Source organism: Eurypyga helias, unplaced genomic scaffold (assembly GCF_000690775.1).
Source record: "Eurypyga helias isolate BGI_N326 unplaced genomic scaffold, ASM69077v1 scaffold25624, whole genome shotgun sequence".
Lineage (NCBI taxonomy): Eukaryota > Metazoa > Chordata > Aves > Eurypygiformes > Eurypygidae > Eurypyga > Eurypyga helias.
In genome coordinates this window covers 1-8,904 of record NW_010244857.1, presented here as the reverse complement: position 1 = coordinate 8,904, position 8,904 = coordinate 1, and positions in this window count along the sequence as shown.

Here is an 8,904-nt window from a genome sequence, read left to right as displayed (position 1 = left end):
AGGAAAAAATAGAGACACAGTTAATGCCTGTTTCTACTTAAGCATAGTTTGAAGAGTTTTACGTGATTATTAAGGCTACCTGTGTTTTCAGTTAACGACAGGATGACTTTCATATGTTTTGAGTAGGCTATAAGGCCTGGCTTCCCCTTCTGAGAAAGGGCATCCTTCACTGATTCAACTGCAGCAAAACAAATAGGGTTCTGAACAGTAAACTTCTTCAAAGGTAGTTGGTAAGATAGCTCACACATCCAGCACAGCTCATCACAGCGGAGATGTGGCATTACGTAATACTGACAGAGGCCTGCGGTGCAGTTTTTCTTAGGTAGAAGCCAAGAGCAAAGATAATGGATTACATTTCTATATATAGCACTGGAGAGTGACCCATCAACTTCACCCTCTGGAGTCTGTAAAGCCAGCACTGCCTCTCCGCTTTCCCTGCGGACAGAGAAGATGGCACGTGCCGCGTGAGCTGCCAAAGACATTTATGTAGGGGGCAAGGCAAGAGGATCTTCAGTGACGCTGATCCTTCCATCGCAGGGCCAGCAGAGCTGTGCATTCCCTCATGGAAGTGAATATGGGGTACCCTGCTTGGCCCAGGAAACCCAGAGCCAAGAGCGCAGATACGAGTGTGTGTGCCTCTGCCTCAGGTAAAGCCTGTTTACATGGAACCCGCACACTGAGTCAAGACTTTTTGCTTTACTGCTTTTTCAAAAGTTATTATTTTCTTCTTTAAAGCAAGGTTTCCCTCATGGCAGAGTAACAGCTTTCTGAAACTGACTGAGCAAGCATGAAGCCTTGGCTCTCCACTGTTGAAAAACAAAACTCCTGCTGATTTTGATACTCCAGAATTTGGATTGTTGGAAGATCAAAATATTTCATTGGATTTCTTCAGAAACAGTATTTATAAGGGAATTTTCCCCTCCACCCCTAAGAAGCACAGAGAAATTACACCTCTGGGATAAAAACAAAAGTTGTCTTCCCCTCTTTAAACCAAAAAGTAATAGTAATTACTTTTGTCTTAATTATCTTTCTTGGGTCATCTGCTGCTGTCTACCACGTGGGTGTGCATGTGCTGCTATAGGCCTCGTATCAGTTAAATAACCACAGTAGCTCAGACAGAGAGTCTTGGTGAAATGTGTTTTCCAAGCCTCTTTATACCCGGTTTTCTTAGCCACAGTATGCTTGCCCCACATGTGTCGAGTGAGTGATCTGGCCTTCACTTAACAAGCTGAAGAGAAACAGTGGAGAACCAGACAGCTTTACTCCATGTTTCAAAAAGCAGGCTACAACCACACAACTCTCGCGTGCATGGGGTCCTCTGTACTGAAGTATAAGCGTCATGACTGTTTCCTTGTAATACAGGCATTTACTATGATTTGGGGTTTGTGGTTTGTGTTTTTTTTTTTTTTTTTTAGTTTGGGAGTTACGATGATTTGAAAGAGCACAAATTTGGTGTGACTGGTATTGGTATTCAGGTTGTATGTACAAACTGCACTATACTGTACTTTTTGTAAACTAATGTAAGTAGACGAGAAGATTGTACAACATGTAGATCTGCCAACTGTAAGAAAACACCCCTTTTCATAATCTAAGAATATATTGATTTTTCTTTTTTTTAAATAACCCCAAAACCACCGAAGTTATAACAATCATTTTGAAACAGCCAGTACTTACCACTGCTCGTTAGATCGCTGAGACAACACGCGTTTTCTTTCCCGCTCACTGACCTAGCCGCAAGGAAGTGGCTAGCGACGGTCACTTGGTGTTCCCAGTCACTCCTAAAAGCAAATGAAATTGCTTGGGGAGGGGAGGGCAGCGTTGTCGTTACCTAAACACGCTGCCTGTGCTTCTTCCATTTCTTCACAGCGTAATAACGCATTCAAAGCTACACGTATGTTAAGTCCTAAAAGGTAGATCTCTCTCCATGGCACCCATGTTGCTTCATGCGGAAAACAAAAGCCAACATTTTGATTGTTTGTGAGATAAGTATTGCATATGTGTTGGTTGTACACAGATTTTTGCAACACCCAATGGCTCACTGTTTCTATGGTGACGTCGTCATTCATATTAGCCATTTCTATCATGCATTTAAATTGGTTTTGATTTGTATATAGTCCATTTAGTCTTTTCATCTTTATATAAACTGAAATGATGGAATACATAATAGATCAAGATGCTTAATTTTTAAGAACTTATATTTGTAAAAATTTCTCTATTGTGAATAAAGTCTTTTAATATATCTGTTCAACTTGTTACAATTTGTACTAAGTGTGTGTGGCAGAAGTAACTACAGGAATCTGCTGCCTCGTTTGGTTTGACGGCTGTACTCATCAATTTTTGTCAGCAGCTTGGTTAGCTATGGATTAGCACTCTGTGTACGTGTTAAGATACTGCTGTTAATTAACGTTAGGGTATAGAATTTCTACCACAGAAATAAATTCCTAGAAAATGTTGTCAATAAACTTCATCCTACCACATGTATTTTGGTAGAAAGTGAGCTTACTAATGCAGAGTGGGAAGTTGGGAAGTCAGAGGTGGCAGGCAGTAAGCGCAGTGAAGGTCAGTCACTCCGATTCCTGTCCTGCACAACACGAGCAGGCTTCAGTTAAATGCCACTTAGGAGTAAACACAAGAGCAGAGATGACAAGGCTGTCACAGTGCCCAGCATTACACGATCCTGTAATGAAACACCATCGTTAGTCCGTGCTCCAGAGGGGAGAGGAACAGTTGTCATAGGAACCGTAACAACACTTCGTGTCAGAAGGATGTGGTGGCAAGATCTCATCTAAATATTGAAATAACAGCTACCCCTCATAGATAACCTTGTTTTCTCTGTTTAGCAGAAAGCCTCATCCAAAGCTGACAGTGAAATAACCTGCCGTGATTTTACAGAACAGTCTCAGTAGTATCAGTTTCTGTCAAAGGCTTTACTCGTTAGACCTGCTTCAGCAGTCACGTCGGAGGGTGGCTCTCCGACCCGGTGTCTCAGTTTGCATGTGCAGTTGCGGGTGTGCAGCTGCACAGCGCAGTCGTCGGGGCAGTCAGCAGGCAGGCTCCAAGACCACGCAGACTGCCACACCACCAGTTAAACGCCAACTAATGCAGACCTCGGTGCAGCACGTTGCTCACAAGAGATGCAAATACAAACCTGGGTTAGAATTTCAACCTATTTGGTCTCTTAACTGGATACGTGGCGTGGTTGGTTTTCTGCAGGGGGGAGAAGGAACTAGGACAGAGTTGACAATTAGTCAAGACTAACAGGATTTGTCCCACCATCTGCATTGCCTTACAGCCTTGCTCTATCCCAGGAGTAAAATTCAGCACTCCTATGAGAGCATCTGCTATGGAAACAGCCCTTCATCTGATCTGCCTTAATCTTAGGATTAGTCTGTGCTGGTTGATCTCAAATGCAGGAGGAAAGATTATGCTTGAGAAAGCAGTCTGCCAAACCCAGGAAGTGGTCACCGTGACTCCGAGTCCCAGTCTGAACACCGAGAGATAGAACATAGGGGTTTGCTCTCTCCTGGTTCCATGCGTGTGCACATGCCAACGTGGTGGACGGAGCAAGACACACAGCTGCAGCCTCCAGTTAGAGCCCAGCAGGCTGGTGGCATTCAACAGTACCTCAAAAGGCAGCAGTTTGACCCTTGTTCTCGGGTATCTGCTCCTCTATCTGTACCAGTGCTCTCACCCTTTAATTAAAATCACTATACTCAACCTTCTGTTGGGAAGCCCCTCTAGAACTTTCCCATGCTCTCCAAACCTGCTGATCATGCTCTGTGGTCAATCTGTGGAAGGTTGCTTGCCTTTCACCATTCCCATACTGACATTTACAGGCCATTGACGAGACCCCTCTCATTATTAATATTTCATCCCTTCACATCAACTGTCCGTTGCTTTCAACTGTGCACTGCACACCATCAACCAGAGTAGCACAGAGCTACCATTAGACTTCAGAAGTTAAAGATAGAAAAAAAAAACCACCAAGTTGTCAAGTGTGACTTTTACTGTACTGCCACATTCTGGCCAGGAGCTATCACCCTATGACAAAGGAACTTGCTGGTACTCCAGAAGCTCAGAGGTGTTATGGCTGGCAACGCACATGACGGAAGAGGCCAGAAGTTAGTGATTTCAGCCATGGGGGATAGTTCAAGGATTCTGATGCTGCAAATGGGGATCCTACAGTAATGGCAGGTTACGCGATTTTAAAAAGTTCATCAGCACATAGCCAAAGGAGCACACAATGGGAATGGCACACAGAGGTAATACCATGTCCCAGCTACTCCCGGACTCATGGGAGTCAACCCAAAGGCCCATTTCTCCCCTCCCAGAGGGACACAGGCAGATGGGAACCCAAGCAAGGGACTTGGAGGAAAGGGCATCCTGCCCAGGCCCCCTCCTAGGGCTGTCCCAGGAGGCCCTCAGCCCTGGTGCCCACCTGCCAGGACAGAAGTCAACGGGAGCAAATCTCCAGAGTACCTTTGGTGTGGGGATGGGTTGGAGACGGGGGTGCGCTGCAAAGGAGTATGAGGGGGAAGAGGATTTTAGCATTGCACAAGACATACAGGTTGTTTAAAGGAACACCAAATGTGGGCAAAGCCAAAGATATAGGTGATGGCCCAAGGATGAGAAAACAGAGGAATAAGGGGCTTGCATTGAGTGCCGAGTATGTCTGTGCTGATCTATGCCGCTGGCCAGACATACACATATATATGTATACATGTCTGTGCCTACCAGGAATACATGCTCAGCCCTGCTGCTGGTTGTACCCAGGGCATGGAGCCGTGACAGCCTCACCACTGCCAAGCTGCCAGATTCAGCTGCCCCAACAAGGCACAGCCCAGCAGTCACAGATAAGGACCAGGCTCGGTAAGTGCTGGTGTGGTGGGCAGCTGTGTCACTGGTTGACCTCAGCTGCTTTGTTTACTAAACTACATGGTCAAAGCTTTTCAGCTTTCTTGCACGGCTGGAAGATTACACAACACCTTCTAATCTACAGCTACACAAGAGTTTTAGGATTCGCCTCAGCTGTCCTCCAAGGCACCACCCAGTGCTAACAAGGGCAGCAGCAGCAAATTACTACCACACCACTCCACAGCTATCCTGGGCAGGAGCTGACAAGCACCCGACCGCAGGAGAAACCCAGGGAAAGCAAAATGTAATGGCTCAAAATACCACCAAAAGAGTGTAGCGTCCCAAACACATTTACTATGCTGTTCCCTGGAGGGGCAGAGGGTGAAGAGTCTCAAACCACCAGCTCAAGCATCACAGAGCCCCCTCTTTGTGGTTCAGGAACTGGACAACTGGTCCCTGATGTTTTTCCTGTGTAAGGAGGAGTTTGCCACCAGTCTCCTTTGCTGCCTGTCTGTGTGTAACAAGCATCCCTCAGGGCAGGTGCCCGACAGTCCTGCTGCCCACCCTCGTGTCACTACAGCACAGGACAGTGGTAGCTGGGTGCTGCAGACCAACACCTCTGGGCACGCCACAATCGAGACACTGGTCAGCGGGGGTGCCCCAAAAAACTCTGCTCACAGTTCCTTGCCTGTAATCCAGTGCAATGCCAATGACTCAGATTTTTAACCCAGAATCACATGAAAAAAGATTGGGTTTGAGCACTTCCAAAACTTCTCCAGTGTATTTAAGGCTATGGCAACTTCTAGTCAATGAATGCCTTTTCCTCTGTCCAGAGTGAGCTGAAATCCACTGAGCCATGTTGCACATGTCATAAGGAAAAATCCTCCATTCCCTGCTGCTACATGAAACACTGAGGGTAGAGCTAGTTAGGGGAGTAGATCTGCTAGTTGTGAAAAGCCACAGTTCTTTGCAAATGCACCGATCTCAATGCACCTTTTGGTCACAGGAGTTTTTTCTAACCACCACTGTCATCTACAGACCAGAAACATCAGCCAGCCAGCCAGCGCCTGAGGTACTCACTCCAGCAGTGAAAGATGAAGGTCAGGTGTCTGGTCCAAGTTGCAAAAAGCTCCAGACCCCATCCTATAGGGTCACTGAGCTCTCTCCTCCCTCTGGCCCAGGCAACTCTTCAAACTCACCAAGATTCCCATTGGCATATCAGAACAGGACCCAGCAATGGGAGCAAGGCCTTTGGAAGTGCTCAGCTGCAACAAAGCCAGGTATCACCCACAGCATCTCAAACAAGAAATGCTACGCAGCTGAGCACTGCCAGCACCATATAGGAAGCAAGGTTACCATAATGGCTTGACTCTTCCTGTGAGTCCAGTCATTTCTCTGGAAACTCTGCAGCCCAAGAAGGATTGCTGCATTAAGTTTGTTTCAATATTTCAACTTTCCACAGCAAATTGCCAAGAAGTAGCTTCAAACATGTTTTTTCCACTGCTAGTTATGGTGTAAAACCAACTTTCACCATCATGATCCCCGTGTTTGGGAACAACCACAGACTTGTGAGCACGAACAAATCAAAACTTGCCTAAGAGCAAATGAAACCTGCCTCATGAGCAGTTAAGTGCTGCAAGGATTCCCGATAAATACTGATGGAGCATTAACCAACCACCACCCATGGAAGCTGGGAACAGAATGCTCTCCTCTCCACAGTGCCATACCCCCTTCCTCATGTCTCAGAGCATAGAAAAGCAGAAGAGTGAAACTCCTGAAAGCCAGAGTGACAATTTCTCATGGCACAGCACAGCTGCTGCTCAGACAGCCCAGGAAACTAATTTTGACAACTTAGGTCCAGTGAAACCCTTGCCAGCAAAAGAACAAGACGACGATGAGAATGATACTTAGCAAGCTGAGAGAGCAAAAATTTAAGAGAAAGGTGTTAGAAAACCTTGAGAATCTCTAAGGAAACTTGTTATTTCCTCCTTTTCTCATGAAGCACCTTTCTTGTGTGTCATTGCAAGAATACCAATAGATAGAAAACTAATTAAAACCCATCTCCACAGTCCGATGGGATGGAGAGAGAAAAAGGGTTTATCATCTTATTGATCACCTCTCTCCTGATACCCACAGATGCAAACAAGGGGGAGAAGATAAGCTAGGACCTACATAATGAGCAATTACCTGGAGGTCTCCCGAGGGTCTCCCAGCAAGACAGGAGAGGAGCAATGCAAGAGTACCTCTCGCAATTTCTGCAAGGGCTCTCAGCTGCTACCATACCCATTTCCACCCTGAGAGCTCTAGAGAAAATAAGTTTATAAATGAAGCCAGTTGGTGTTGCACCCACATCTGAAGCCCGGAAAAACTACACTAAACTACAGGAAATTGAGGCCAAGGAGAAAAATAAGGCTGCTTTTTCAATTTGCCATTTTTTCTCTCATGTTTATATCTGACTGAATAACCCCTGAAGTATTTTCTGATATTTTTCCTTAGATCCAAAATTGAATACATTCGTCCAGTATCATTCTATTGTCCACATCTTAGGTTAATCCAAAGCCTGAACATTTCTCAATAAAAAAGTGAGAGAGTACATGTAGACTCTATTAGTGTTTTATACTAAGATACATTTACAGATATAAGCAATCCTTATAACTATCAATTTCTGCAGTAGGATTTGATAGACTGTAACATACATTTCAGTATCTAGTTCCCATTTCTTTCTGTTCCAAGGCAAAAAGGAGGAGGAAACAGCCTCACGCTGAAGCATATGAACATTTTCTGACTAGCGAATTAATTGTCTGCTCATTTTTTGGGCACAAACCCTTCTATCTTTATATCCATGCTATCACCAAGGTGGGCTAACTGGGGAAAATTGCTTCCATCAATGAGCATTCTGCTTTCAAAAAATAACTTACACAGCAAGAAAACCATCTCCACTTAAGTTGATAGCAAAACCACCATTTATTTTAGTGAAGCCAAATTTTCACCCAGAGAAAACAATTTCATAGAATTTTACATGGAGATTTATGAAGCAGATACAGCCTAAGGAACACTCAAGGAAAAGAAAGCCTAGGTGCTCTCTCTCTCTATTTTTTTAATATTCTATGGAAGATCTATTTTTCAGATATAGTTATTTCAGACAATAACCACTATGTCTGGATTTATTCACTCTGAGCAAACTATCCATTTTCTTATCATTCGGAGCTATGTTGTACCTAGTAAAAACAAATCAGTGCCTTCAATTCAGCTGATGCTTGGTTTCTTTAATTAAAGCGTGTATGTCTTAACATGAATAGCTTCAACAAAATTTGAAGCTTCCCTTTCCCTATCGTTCTCAAGTGTTTTAAAATATTATTTCTCAGGCTCTTTTTTCTCTCCCAATCCCAACACTGGCTGCCAACATACATAAAGCCCAGTCTCCACCTTTTATAATTTGCATACAAAATCCAGCAACCTCTTTCCATTTCTCAGCAAAATTCTAGCAGCCAGACACAGTAGTGAGTTCCCATTTTGTGGGACTCCATTAATTTTATAAATATGCTGCAGAACACTTACAAGCATGTCATAAATATTATATATTAAAATAAAAGTACACTTGTCAAATAAGAGACCATTTTGAGATGCATTATTAATAACAACCATTTATACTTTATAATGCCATAAAGATAGAGCAAGTTATACAGACACTTTCTCTTCCTGAAAATTTTTACAACAGAAGGTAAGATAAATGGAAGTCACTGGGCAATTATTCAAACGAGAAAAGGGCATAGAGAGACCAGTGGTGAAAAGAATAAGACAAAATTAGTTGTTAAAAGCATTGGGTTGAAAGGAAGGTGGTGAAGAGATGTATTGGGTTGGGGTGGCAGGGTTTGGTAGCCAGAGAGGGTCCATAGGGATGGCTTCTGTAAGAAGCTGCTAGAAGCTCCCCCAGCTCCAAGTTGGACCTGCCTCTGATCAAGGCCAAGTGAATCAGTACCTCTGTGATTAATATATTTAAGAGGGGAGGGGGAAAAAAAGGGAACCTGCAGCAGAGAAAGGAGTGGGATG